Consider the following 13,668-nt stretch of genomic DNA (forward strand, 5'->3'; position numbering starts at 1 on the left):
AACCTGGGTCAAGCCCATACAAGCCAACATCGTCCCATGCAAATATCTCAAAATATGTTTGGAAGAGATCTAGTGTGCATGAATAGGCTCATTCATGAATTCAATCAACATGTTCATGTCATAGCATATGTCCAGACATGTGCTCAATAGGATCATCAGATCCCAAATCAAATGTCTGTATTCGGATGGATTTTCCAAATCGGATCCTACAACTTCTCCACATAACTTCTTAAATTTCATTTCCCTCAGTGTGGTTAGTGACTTTCATTCTTTCAGTTCAAATATTTCCAGAAACTTCACAACATATTTTCCTTGTGAAAGGAAAATATCACCAGGCCTTTGCCACACCTCAAGGCCTAGAAAGTAGTGTATGATTCCAAGGTCCTTCATTTCAAATTCAGAGGCTAGCTTCCTCTAGGGCTCACTACCTATTAAGAATAGATCGTCAACATATAAAACCAAAATTAATGGTATACCTTTGACTACCTCGAAGTAGAGGTTGGGATCGACATTGCTTCTTGTGAATCCCAGCTTCACCAAATAATTGTCTATGTGGGGGTACCATGCTCTGGTAGCTTTCTTCAAACCATACAATTCCTTCTTCAACCTGCAAACATGTGTCTTTCTATCCTCTACTTCAAATCCCTGTGGTTGCACAATGTACACTTCTTCTTGTAACATGCCATGGAGGAATGCAGTGTTTATGTCCATCTGATGAAGGGTCCATCCTTGACTTGTGGCTAGGGAAACTATTGAATGAATGGTTGTATATCGATCCACAGGTGAAAATATATCATCATAATATTCTCCCTCTTTTTGGGAGAATCCTCAAGCCATGAACCTTTCCTTGTATTTCTCAATGCTACCATCAACTCCATGATCTTGAATAACCACTTTGAGGTCACCACAAATTTCCCTTTCAGTCCCAACACAATATCCCATATGTCACTCTTCATAATCGATTCATATTCTTGGGCCATATCATATTTGCAAAGTTGTTTTTTTATGACTTCATTGAATGTGGAAGGTTCGGCTTGAATCATGGTACTCATGGATGCAACATATCCCTCATATCAACATGGGTTCTTCCTTTCTGTAAATGATCTTCGAACAAGAACACATCTCTTCTCATCCTGTAAAATATCACGAAGCCAAAGTGGCCTATTCCTGGTGGGAGGATCACATGGAGGAGTATCTATGGGATCATCAACAATATCTCTCTCGGATTCATTCATGGAAGGACCTTCCAAAATATCCATATCATTGTTCTCCTCAAAAGGAGGAGGTGGAGGAAGGTCCCCTGCTTTTCCAAGGGTGCCATCTTCATCGAATGTAACATCCCTACGAATTTCAACCTTCCTTTGACCAGGAATATATATTCTAAATGCTTTAGAATTTTTGCAATATCCAACAAACGTACCTTTTCTTCCTGAGGCTTCCAACTTGCTCCTTTTGTCCTTCGGAACATAAAAGTATATGAGGCAGCCAAATAAACGAAGATTACCAACATGGGGCTTGATGCTTGTGAACACTTCTTCGGGGGTCTTGTCCAAAGCTTGATGAGGTACCCTATTTTGAACATATAAAAAAACATTTGTTGCTTACCCCCACAGGAACTTTAGAAAATTTTGATCATGGAGCATGGCACGGGCAACTTCTATAATGGACCCATTCTTTCCTTCATCCGCTCCATTTTTTCAGGAGTATAGGGCAAAAATCAATGAAATCCTTTGATGTGTACTCTCAACCATTTTCATACCTGAATATTTTGATTTTATTCCCTCTTTTATTTTCAATCAAAATTTTGAACTCCTTCAACATTTCAAAGGCTTCATCCTTATGCTTCAAATAATATATACATGTCTTTATATATGACAAATCTAATGGAGTATTAAATGATGTTGTTTTTTCAACCTCATTGTAGACATCCTCAACATGAATAGGTGCATGTAATTCCAAGAAGTCATCCACTTCTTTTGATTTGAATCTCTCTTTTTTCTTCCCAACCAATAAGAGTGTCTTCAACCATTGACAATTCTTAACAATGTTGTTAAATTCTTTTGATATCCATGCATAGCTTGCAGAAGTTCCTCCATGAGTTGTTGATTTGTCTTCAGCTTTCCCAAATGGATTGGGTTCTCCACCTTGATAACTTTGAAACTCGGTAAACTATTGTGATAGTATTTCCTTCAAACCACACAATTATCTAAGACCATGCTCTGATACCATTGTAATATACGTCAGTAGAAGTACGTTAGATTTCCCAACAAATCACTGAGTTTTTAGTGAATTTTTTTGTGATAGTTTTCATCAAACACTTAATTGCCACATTGTTATAGGTGTAATTTTCATTTGTTTTACATTGAACATACACAAATCGGTACAAATTTTCAACCAAACTTCAACCAACAACTATATTACCATGTCATACCCATAAATAACATGATTTACTGATAAACATTGCATTATTGCCAAGTTGCCTATATATAAATATATATATATATATATATATATATATATATATATATATATAACTCAATGAAGGAAATGAATTACAAAAACAAAATAGAGGAACTTGATGTCATCTACAACACTAGAATTTCAGTTCAATGTTCACTCCCTTGAGATATATTAGCAATTGTGACTACAAGAACTCAGTCGCTTCACTTCTGAGGCCTTATCCTCTGTTACAAGAGTATAGTTTTAAGAGATAGAATGTTGCCAAAAAAATAAATACCAATCCAATGAGAAAATGAAAGGTACAACCACTTGCATTTCTCATATTTACATGGGTCTTAGTGCCCCAAATTAATATAAAACCAAAAAAGAGAGAGTTTAGGCCTCTGTTCAACCCACACTAGCAAAGAGGAAGGTGTCCTAGCCTAAGGAAAACAGAGAGATGACTCATAGAAATCATGTTTCCCACAAATAATACATCCAACCACTGAGATACAAACTCGACCCACAAACCTCTGCTATAACCTTTGAAAGATCAGTTTCCCTTGAAGCAAAACTCGTCCAACACCAAGAAACATGTCCAGAAATGAAAAATGGAATCCTTGGCATGCATGACGAGAGGAACTCAAATTCCTGGCAAAGATAAACACGTGCAATCTAAATAATGAAGAGTTGCACTCTCCCTTAACTAACTCAACCCATTGAAAAGACCATTACTCCATGAAACTCGACCCACAATAGTTTGATAGCTCAACTTGTCAAGTTATATAAAAAAATCAAAGTTAGAAGACAAAATCAAGTGATAAAACCTTGTACCTCCATTATCTTTTGCAAATATTTTTCTTCTTGGTAGCACAATGGAGAAACTTGAGTGATTCCTCTCTCTAAACCAACTGGGGTGTATAGTTTTAACACTGAACCTAACAATGGTGGTTAGGGTCTTTCAAACCCTAATCTTTTCTCCAAAAACTCTCCAAATCCTTTTTCCTCAAATGACAAGTGATATAATGGGGAGAGACTCCTTACTTTTCCCCTTTTATAATTTAGTGCCCACTTTTGCCACCATGTTACCCTTTTAATTTTTATAAAGTCACTTTAGGAACTTTTTACGTTATAAAATGAGAGTGAATTTTCATTAGCCTAGGATATGTTCCCTTTTTCACTCCTTAAACAACTATAATGTTTTCCCTAGCGAATCATGTTCCATCCAATTAAATAATAGAAGCAACACTCCTTTCTTATTTAATAAAGTAACTTTTATTAACTAATAAAATCCACTTTAGATGTCGAAAAAATCTTGATTCACCTCCATTGTCTCACTGGCCACCCAAACCCCCTTTCATCATCCTACCCTACAAATATTTTCACCGTGATTGCAATGAGCTATTACACTAAGATTTTTCTCCAAGTAATCAACCAAAAGCAACACCTTAAGCATAATGAATTAAAACATTCTTGTTAATAACTTTGTTTTACATAAATCATCAGAATGCAATAGAACCAAGAGTGAACTATGCAGAACTAATATTGATGATGAAATATGGTAAGTGATCCTATTCAGACCCATAAAACTCCTCTAAAACCCTTTGGGCCCACCACTAAAGTAATATTGCTCCTATGATTGATCTAACACAAGCTCTCAAAATCTCTCCTAACCACATCACAAGGTAATCCAAAATTTGTGGACATTACACCTCGATGACCTCCCATGGTGGAAGAAAAGAAGTACATGGGAGTAAAAAATATTATTAAATTGTTGTTTTAGGAAGTCCTTGTGAGAAAAGGAAAAATATGATGGCTAATTTTTCTCAGATCCTTTGATTAGTTACAACAACCAACACATCTTCTTCATGTAGTTACTTTGAGGCATCACCCCCTTCAAGGTACAAACTAATTTTGATATTCATGTATTCGAAGGCCAGATAGATGCAGATGATCTAAACAAATGGTTAAATATATTAGAAGGGTATTTCTTTTCCCACAAATTTTCTGAAGGAGAAAGTATTATATTTGTACTTCTTAAGGCTATCCCCCATGTCAAGGAATGGTGGGAGACTTATTGCAAGTAAAGGGCCACAAATGAATCCACAATGTTTGTGGGCGTGCCCACTTGGGGATCTTTTAGGGATTCTATTAATATTACCTTGTTGGAATCTATGATGACCAATACATGAAATGGACCACATTGTGATAGGAGAGAGACCAAATAGTGCCATAGTTCACAAAAATCTTCCATACCTTACACACCAATTTGGGCATCAGAGACTCCGAGTGGCATATGGTGCTTAAGTGCCATAGTGTTCCGCACATATACATCTAGAAAAAAGTGGATTTTTTGGACATATCCTCATAGGTCGCAACATATTGATATGCTATCAAAATCAAGTAGAAATTTAAATAGTGAGAGTTTAGATTTGTGAATTCATCACAGCAAAAGTAGGGAAAAATTAGCCCCAAACCATAGAACAAAGAATAGATCCAAGATGGACCACTCTAGGAAAACCTAGCTAAGCCACAAACAAAGAATGTTAATGGGAAGGAAAAGAAAGACATGAAAAATTGGTGCAAGTTCCATAAGATTCCCTTGCATAACATCAATGAATGTTTCTCAAGGTAGTCATTCATGGTTGATTTGAAAGCCTTGGAGTCATAGTAGGTTCTAACTCTAAATCAAGCCTACATAAGGGAAGGGGATCATTGATGCATAACCTAGTGCCACCATTTCTACCACCAAGGTACAACAAAGTGAATCCAAAGAACTAGAGGAAGGTGGGTGCATTTTTCATTCACATATGTGGGTGAAGGGTGCTTCATTACATTTTATTGTCAATAGCACAAGTAAAAAAACCTCATCTCAGAAGATGTTGTCAAGTAGTTGAACTTGTCAACAACACCATAGCCACAACCATATACCATTGGGTATTTTTTCCAAGGGAAATATATTTGTATTAGCCAATATTACTACCTTCCCTATGGCATCAAGCCCTTCAAGGATGAGTTATTGTGTGATATATACCTTCTTGATTTTTTTTAATGTTATTCTAGGCCAACCAAACTTGTGGAATTTCATGTTGTATATGAGTCTAGATCATGTAGAGTTATTATCACTTTGGGTAGAAAACTATATACAATACCATAGGTACCTCCATCTATCACCATTTCTTTGATCTTCACTAAGAAATGAAAAAAATCCATCTCCCAAACCAAGAAATTTTTCTTCTTCCTAATTTTCTCTCAAAGTGAGAAGAAGATTATGGCCACATCCATGGCCTCCACATAGGGATTTCCATGTAACAGAAGCAAGTGGAAAAGGTCATGGAAGAATAAAAATACATCTTCTCCTCACCCACTTGTGTACCTTTACACTTTCAGGTCAAGCATTTGATTTACCTAACCCTCAACACACCTCTACCCAATAGGCCAATATATCGTCACTCTCGGTTGATTAAGTATTTGATCGATCTAATCCTCAATGCACCTCTACCCCATTGGACAATATACGCCACACTCTTATGGAGAATGAGAAAATAAAGTGCCAAATCGAATATTTTCTTAAAAAATGGCACATCCAATCGAGCTTCTCACCTTGTAGAAGCCCAATTGTACTTATGTAGAAGAAATATGGGACCTGGAAACTCTACATTGATTATAGGGCCGTGAAAAAAATCACAGTTAGGAATCTATACCAAATTCCACAAATTTACAACCTTCTTGGCTAGCACAAGTGACCCAAGTACTTTAGTAACATTGATCTGAAGTATGGCTATCACTAGGTCCCAACGAAACCAACTAATGTATAGAATAATGCCTTCAAGTCTAAAGAAGATATTTTTTAATGGCTAGTCATGCCTTTTGGTTTAATGAATTCCCCAACAATTTTCATGAGACTGATGGATGACATCTTGCAGGATTTCACCAACTATTTTTTGGTGGTATATTTGGATGATATTATCATCTTCAGCAAGATTTGGGCATAAAACTTACATCATGTTCAACAGTTCCTTCACATTTTGCCACAACACAAGCTATATGATAACTTAGAAAAATGTTCCTTCAACATAAACAAGGTCCAATATCTAGGCTACATTTTTATGAGCATGGTGTGCATGTGGATCTAACCAAGACTTAGGTCATTTGTAACTAGCCAGCTTCAACCACACTAAGTAAGATTTGAAGCTTCTTAGACCTTGCCAACTTCTGTCACAAGTTCATGTTGGGTTTTTATCACATTGCATGGGCCCTTAGTGATCCATATTTATGAGGGAATGAAATTAAATATAGATATAAATAGGAAAATAGAGATACAGTGAAAACAAAACTTTAGTTCATTAATAACAAAGTACTGAAAAATTGTTACATGCAGAATGGAAATAAACTAGCTCAGGCAATGGTAGCTTATCTATGCGAAGAGATGTGATGGTTACATGCCTTCTGAACTATCTTACAATGGGGCTTAGAGGCCTATTTATTATTGAGAAACAATGGAAAACCATAAACATCCAAATACCTAACCCTAGGAGATGAAGCACCAAAAGTCTATGCGCCCAAATGGGATAAAGTTGTACATTAATTTCCTGGGGTTGTAACTTTGGCATATGATCTCCATTTGATGCATACAATACCTCATTAGAAATATCTATCTGAGGACTACATATTTCAACTACAAACCTATGTGATAGCACTAGGTTGAGCTTTGTTGATGTTACTTTTTCAACAATGTCTAATGTGTCCAACCTTGGTGAAAAGTATGGTCAAAAGAAGTCCACATTGAACAGTAGGTTCAGGCAAAGGAATGGGGGAATTTTTAGCTTTAAATCATTTTCTGCCAAAGCCTTGGTGATGGTGAAAGGCCCGTATCATGGTGGTCAAAGATTCTGATGGGCTTCGACAAGGAATTCTTTTTGCAAATACAACCAAACTTTATCCCCCACCTAAAACGTATGTGGCAGCTGATGTTGATCATACAACTACTTGTACTTGGCATTGGACCTATCTAATATGTCATGCACCTACTGGAAGAAGTGATGGATGTATTTAATAAACCTATTTTCTTTATCAACCTCAGACTGTACATGTGCGGATTTTATTTGTGTAGTCGCATGATGCATGGCAACATCAATTAGACACAATGGTTGAAACACTTGAAAGGGACTATGCCTAGTCGAGCTATGGAGAGATCTATAATCATTGTGTTGCACATAAGGAATGATTTCATCCCAGGTTCATGGATGTTTATAGTTGTACATGTGTAGTATGTGCATGATCATTCTATTTATGACCTCTATGTAGCCATTAGTCTACGCTGGAATATCATCGACTTGGTGAGCTTGGTGTCCAATAATGCCCAAAGGCTCAACCTGAATGTGCTCATCAACCTACTATCCAAATCTAATATAATGTTCTGCGGGATCCAAAAATGTACCCATACTCGTTCAAAAAAGAGTTTAGTAGTGCCCTTTATTACTATATTATTCTTGCAAGTTGCTAATATAGCCATCTTAGAAAATTTGTCCACGACCACAAATACACAGTCATTACCATCATTGTTAAAAGGGAGGCCTAGAAGATATTCCATGTAGATGGATTCATAGGGTGGACTGGGAATAGGAAGAGGAGTGTACAAGCCTTGCTTCTTGATGGTTGGCTTGGCGATGGTACAAGCAGTGCAAGATCTGATATATTTCACAATGTCTTGTCAAAGTTTTTTCCAATCAAAATACTTATGTAGTACAACCCCAATTTTATCCACACCAAAGTGTTCGGCAACTTGACTGTAGTGCACCTCCCGAATTAGCTTGGTACGCTCGCTTAAAGGAACACAAAGGTGGCCCAGTTAGCATAGTAATGCATTCTGGAGGTAGAAATTTGGAACTTGCTTGCCATACACTAGCATTTGGTATGTGGTGGAAAACTCTGGATCATTTTTGTATATTTGCAGACATATAGAGGTCTTATGGCCATAAGAGTTGAGAACTGTAGCCAGTGTTTCAACTAGGGTCCGATTTAGGCAATCTGCAAGATGATTGGTGTTTCCTTTTTTATATTTAATGTTCAATATAAATTATTGTAGATATGTACAACACTTATTATGCCAATCATTCTGCAACTTACCTTGTGTCTGTATAAATTGAAGAGGTTGGGGCTCTGTGTGGATTACCGTCTCCTTCCCCATAATGTAATGTTTCCATTGCTTGCATGCTTAAATGATAGAATAAATCCCTCTATCAAAAGTGGGGTATTTTCGAATTGTATTAGAAATTGTCTCACTGTGGTAATGCATCGGATGCCCTTGTTGGGTGAGAACTGTAACAATAGCATAGTCGAAGGCGCCTGCCTCAATTTCAAATGGTTGTTGCAGGTCTAGAAATGTGACTATCGGTGTAGAGTAGAGGCGATGCTTCAGATCAACGAACGCCTTATGTTGGTACTCGGACCAGGAAAACGTTGCTTTGACTTCGCCCTTGGTAACCTGACTCAAAGGCCAAGTGATATGAGAGAATCCCAACATGAACCTTCGATAAAAATTAGCAAGGCCCAAAAAGTTGTGAAGATTTGTTAGAGTGGTCAGGTCTGGGAAAATTTGAATGACTTGGAACTTAGTTGGATGCACATTCATGCCTTTCTCATCAATGGTGTATCCCAGATATTGGACCTAACTTGTGACAAAGGTGCGTTACTCTAATTTGGCACATAGTTTGTCTTGCCACAAGGTTTGAAGGACCTACCAAATGTGTTGTAGGTGCTCTTCCCAAATCTTGTTGAAGATGAGGATGTTATCTAGATTTAAAACCATGATCAAGTTGGTGAAGGTGATTCAGGTGGATATTGGTGGCCACCCGCCAATTCCACTTGGACCCCCACCATTTTTTCTTTCAGTTTTTCAGTTTCCTTAATTGTAGTACAATTTACTATTTTTAGTATTTTTTCGGGTCCTAAACTTCTGAAGCCATTTTGAGGCCCTAAATGATGTTTTTTTTGGCAATCTACTGCCAATGATTTTTTATCTAACATTGTCTTGTCTGTCGTAGTCCTCCGAGAGATCTTTCCAATGGGTTATCATGTGCGTCAAATGGAGATAATATGACCAAGTTGTGACCCTGGGAAGTTGGTTGTCCAACTCACCTCAACAGGGCCCATAAACTCTTGGTGTTACATCTCCTTAGGTTAGGGTTTTGGATGTTTAGGGTTTGTTCTTATTGTTCAATAATAAAAATGCCCTTGAGCCTCATTGTAACATAGTTTAGAGGCATGTAGCTGTTGAGTCTTGAAAATGTCATTCATTTCCATTACACTTTCACTATTATGTCCATTATATCACCTCCATTTCACCTCCATTTCACTATTATGTCACCACATTCATCCCACTTTCATTATCATTGAGCCACATTTATGTTTTTCCAATATTTATTAATTCTAAGCCTTTTAAGTGAATTTGTAGTTAAAAATTAGAAAATAATGTGCATATGCTTATACCTAACAAGTGGGTTGAGATTGTTGACATGTGTAGGTTGAAAGGAGACTTGTAGAAGACCCTTATGTGGCACTCTAAGGCCAAATTCGAATTTGAGTGGAAAGAATCATGGGATCATGAGGATATGTGTCACATCTCCTAATTGTATTGTAACTCTAAGAAGACATGTGTCTTATCAGTTCCTATTTTGATTAGGACTATAGAGGTAGAGGGAGAGATTCGTGGACTCTCATTAATGAGATGGCTTCTCATCTTTTTGTATAAATAGGAGATCTCTCTCCTTCATTTTTTAGCTTGCTAGTCTTTTAGCTTGTAAGTTCTTTAGCTTGGAGTTTGTAGTTCTTCCTTGATGGCTTTTGAAAGCTTTGGAGAGCTTTGTTGTACTTTGTAATTTTGAAGAATTTGAATAAAGCTTTGATGTTCTCAATATGGAAGGAGATGTGAAGTAGATGTCATGGAGCATATTAGAATGTAAGGTAGAGTAGATTTCATTTTGTAAATTTTGCTTTGATTTCATTATGTCATTTGATTGCTTTCAAGTTTGATAGATTAGATTTTTCATTCATGCAATTTTAATTCATGCAAGTGTGTTCAACCGGTTGATTGTAAATTAGTAATGCACATAGCTTTTTAATGACTAATGACATGATGGAATCATCTTGTCCTTCTGCTGATTTATTTTCTGAGTTCTAATTCCAGCATTGTTATTTCTTTAAGTTTTGTTTTGTTCATTTACTTTTCTGCAAGATAGATATTAGACTGCTCATGTCATTTTCAGTTACCTCCTATAGCCAGAGTGACTCAAATGGTGAGGGATTGAAGTATGAATGCATAGTTTGATATTAGTTTATTTTTCTGCAAGTTAGTTATTGAATTGCTCATGTCATTTTCAGTTACCTCCTATAGCCAGAGCGACTCAAATGGTGAGGGATTGAAGTATGAATGCGTAGTTTGATATTAGTTTATTTTTCTACAAGTTAGTTATTGAATTGCTCATGTCATTTTCAGTTACCTCCTATAGCTAGAGCGAGTCGAATGGTGAGGGATTGAAGTATGAATGTGTAGTTTAATATTAGTTTCATTTTATGCAAATTAGATATCAGATTGCTCAATTTGTTTATGATTACCTCCTATAGCCAGAGCGAGTCGAATGGTGAGGGGTCAGAATATGAGTTGATGTAATATGATTTAGTTTACTTTGCTTGCAGCTTTTGAATTGCTTTAAGTTCAGTTTTTTTTTTTTTATACAGCAGCAAGGATACTGGGTTTCATAATCACTAGCTCATTGATTGGTTGTTGCATTCCATTTTGATTGAAGTAGCTACATATTTACACTTTTGTTTAAGTACTAATTCCATCAATAACATGTTTTGAGATCTTTTGAAGTGCTAAGTTTTGGAAGCTACCATTAGGGACATAGGCCTTGTCTTGAAATCTATATCTATACTTGTCCTTTAAAAGTATTCTTAAGACCTTAGAATAGGATTTCCATTTGCATTAGACACTTTAGGAAACCAACAAAAACAAAACCCCAAAACAAAATAAAATCTATAAAACAACGAAGTAAGAAAAAGGTTAGCTAAGCACATATGGTGCACCGCACTTCATCAGTTTACGATACCCGAATTGATAATTTATGTAGAGCAATTTAAGACATTAAATTTACTAGACATTTTGGCGTCGTTGCCGAGGAAGTGTAATTAGGAGACCTTATTTCTTACATCTAAAAGAAAAACTTAATAATTCTTGAGTATGCTCTCCTCCTGCACTTCGTGTGATCTGGAGGATCAGAAAAAGGATTGTTAAGTAAAAAAAAAAAATTAATAATTATTGAGTATGCTCTCCTCCTACACTTTGTGTGATCTGGAGGATTAGAAAAAGGATTGTTATGTAAAAAAAGAAAAAGAAAAAAAAAGGAGACAAAATAAACTTCATCATTTCAATTGATTAAAAAAAAAATGGAACTCAACTGCTTTGATAGGTTCAAATTGTCCAAAATTGACTGGTTATGGTTTGTAGTGGTCCTCAAAACATTGTATCTTGTTTTAACAAGGTTTTGCAACTTCGCTGCGGAAAGTGCCCTGATTCCGCATCTAGTTGAGAATTCCACAGCTGTTTCAAGGTTTAACAGGTTACAAGCGTCCAATTAAGAAACCGAACACATGGGCATCTCTAGAATTGTCTCGACATGGATCCTATCTTAGTCACCCAGCTCAGATTGATAAAAAAAAATTAGCCTAAGACCTCAGTCAAACTCCTGCTTTTAGCATGTTTTCCTTGAAGTCTTTGCTGCCTGAAATTGAAAATCATTTATCCTTCTTATAAAAATTTACAATTTCAGAGAGAAAAAAAGAAAAAAACAATCTATGGCTATCTTCAATCCTAGCCGGCCTCAATAAGAAATCTACATCCCTGTTCAAGTTTTGGCCTTAAAACAAACCTGCAAGAACATTTAAAAAAAATAGATCGAATTGCATGGACTGCTGTGTTAAAATAAAAACTCTGTGTTTTTGGGATTTGGTTGGACTCTTGCTGATATGGCTTTCAAAGAAAGGATATGAAGGATTAACTGAATATCTTGTAGAATATAATAATAATGAGCCAAGGAAAACGATTAATTTTAATGAGTTTGAAATTTTTGAGAATCTAAGAGAAGATGAACTCTGTATGAGAGATTCTCTTGCTGTTGTTCACATTACTACTGAGGCAGCAACAAGATTCAAGTTGCATTTCAAGAACACGCATTTAAATTAAGAGTAAAGACATTTGAATCAGCTGGCAATTCTCTAACCAAAGAAGAAACTTTTGAAGTGATCGCCATCCTTAGGATTTAAAAGGCATTTCGGAAACACCATGAAAAGAAGTAGATTGTTGCAGTCAGGCGTATACCATACAAATTTTGGGATTGGAAAACTCGCAAAGATTTTTTTTTTATAGCATCTCCTCCCCTGACTTATTCATATTTAATTGACTGCATTTGAAAGCAATTTTTCCCCCTCTGAGATTGATCTTAAGGCCGAATGCAAAAAATTCATAAAAGGCAGAACAGTGAAAATAGTAACTCAGAAAAACGTAAATAGAGAAAAAAACGTTAAACCTTGAGAGCATGATTTGGCCAAACGGAGACGAATTTAAAAAAAAGAAAACATGGGTTTTTTCTCCAGCAGGGTCAATTAGATAACCCAAAAACTGTTTTAAGAAATTCGTGGCGGTCTGGGAGAAATACTCAAGTTCTTTAGAACCCATTTTTGCCTGCCGCGTGTAAAAAAACGGAATTTCAATTAAATGAACAGGCTGTGATGTAATTCGGCGTACCTGAGGAAGAAAAATTTAATTAGGAATCAACTATGTGCTGGTGTTCAATCTTAATTACACATATTTAATGACTAACAGTCCCATGCAACGCGTGACTATGCTTCAGTTCCACGACCAACAGCAAAGACATGTCCAAAAATCATACGGCTTTGTTTTAACTCCCTTACGTAAACCATTGAATAATCTACCAAATGTTGTTTTTGGAGGAGATATGAATTAGGATGATAAGCTGGATGGTGCTCCTCCTCTTCCTTATGGATGTTATTATGCTTGGGTGACGTTGAGACCTGGTCAGAATGGCTAGACATATGATACTAAAGCTAATCAAATGCTAACTGGAAATCGTCTCTTGCAAAATCGTTTGGATAGAATGTTTTGCCATTTTCAAAATTTTGAGGTCGAGAGTATTGATATGATAGGGACAA

This window comes from Pinus tabuliformis, chromosome 7 (assembly GCF_031772625.1).
Source record: "Pinus tabuliformis cultivar Carrire ecotype Pingquan chromosome 7, CPIR1, whole genome shotgun sequence".
In the NCBI taxonomy this organism is placed as follows: domain Eukaryota; kingdom Viridiplantae; phylum Streptophyta; class Pinopsida; order Pinales; family Pinaceae; genus Pinus; species Pinus tabuliformis.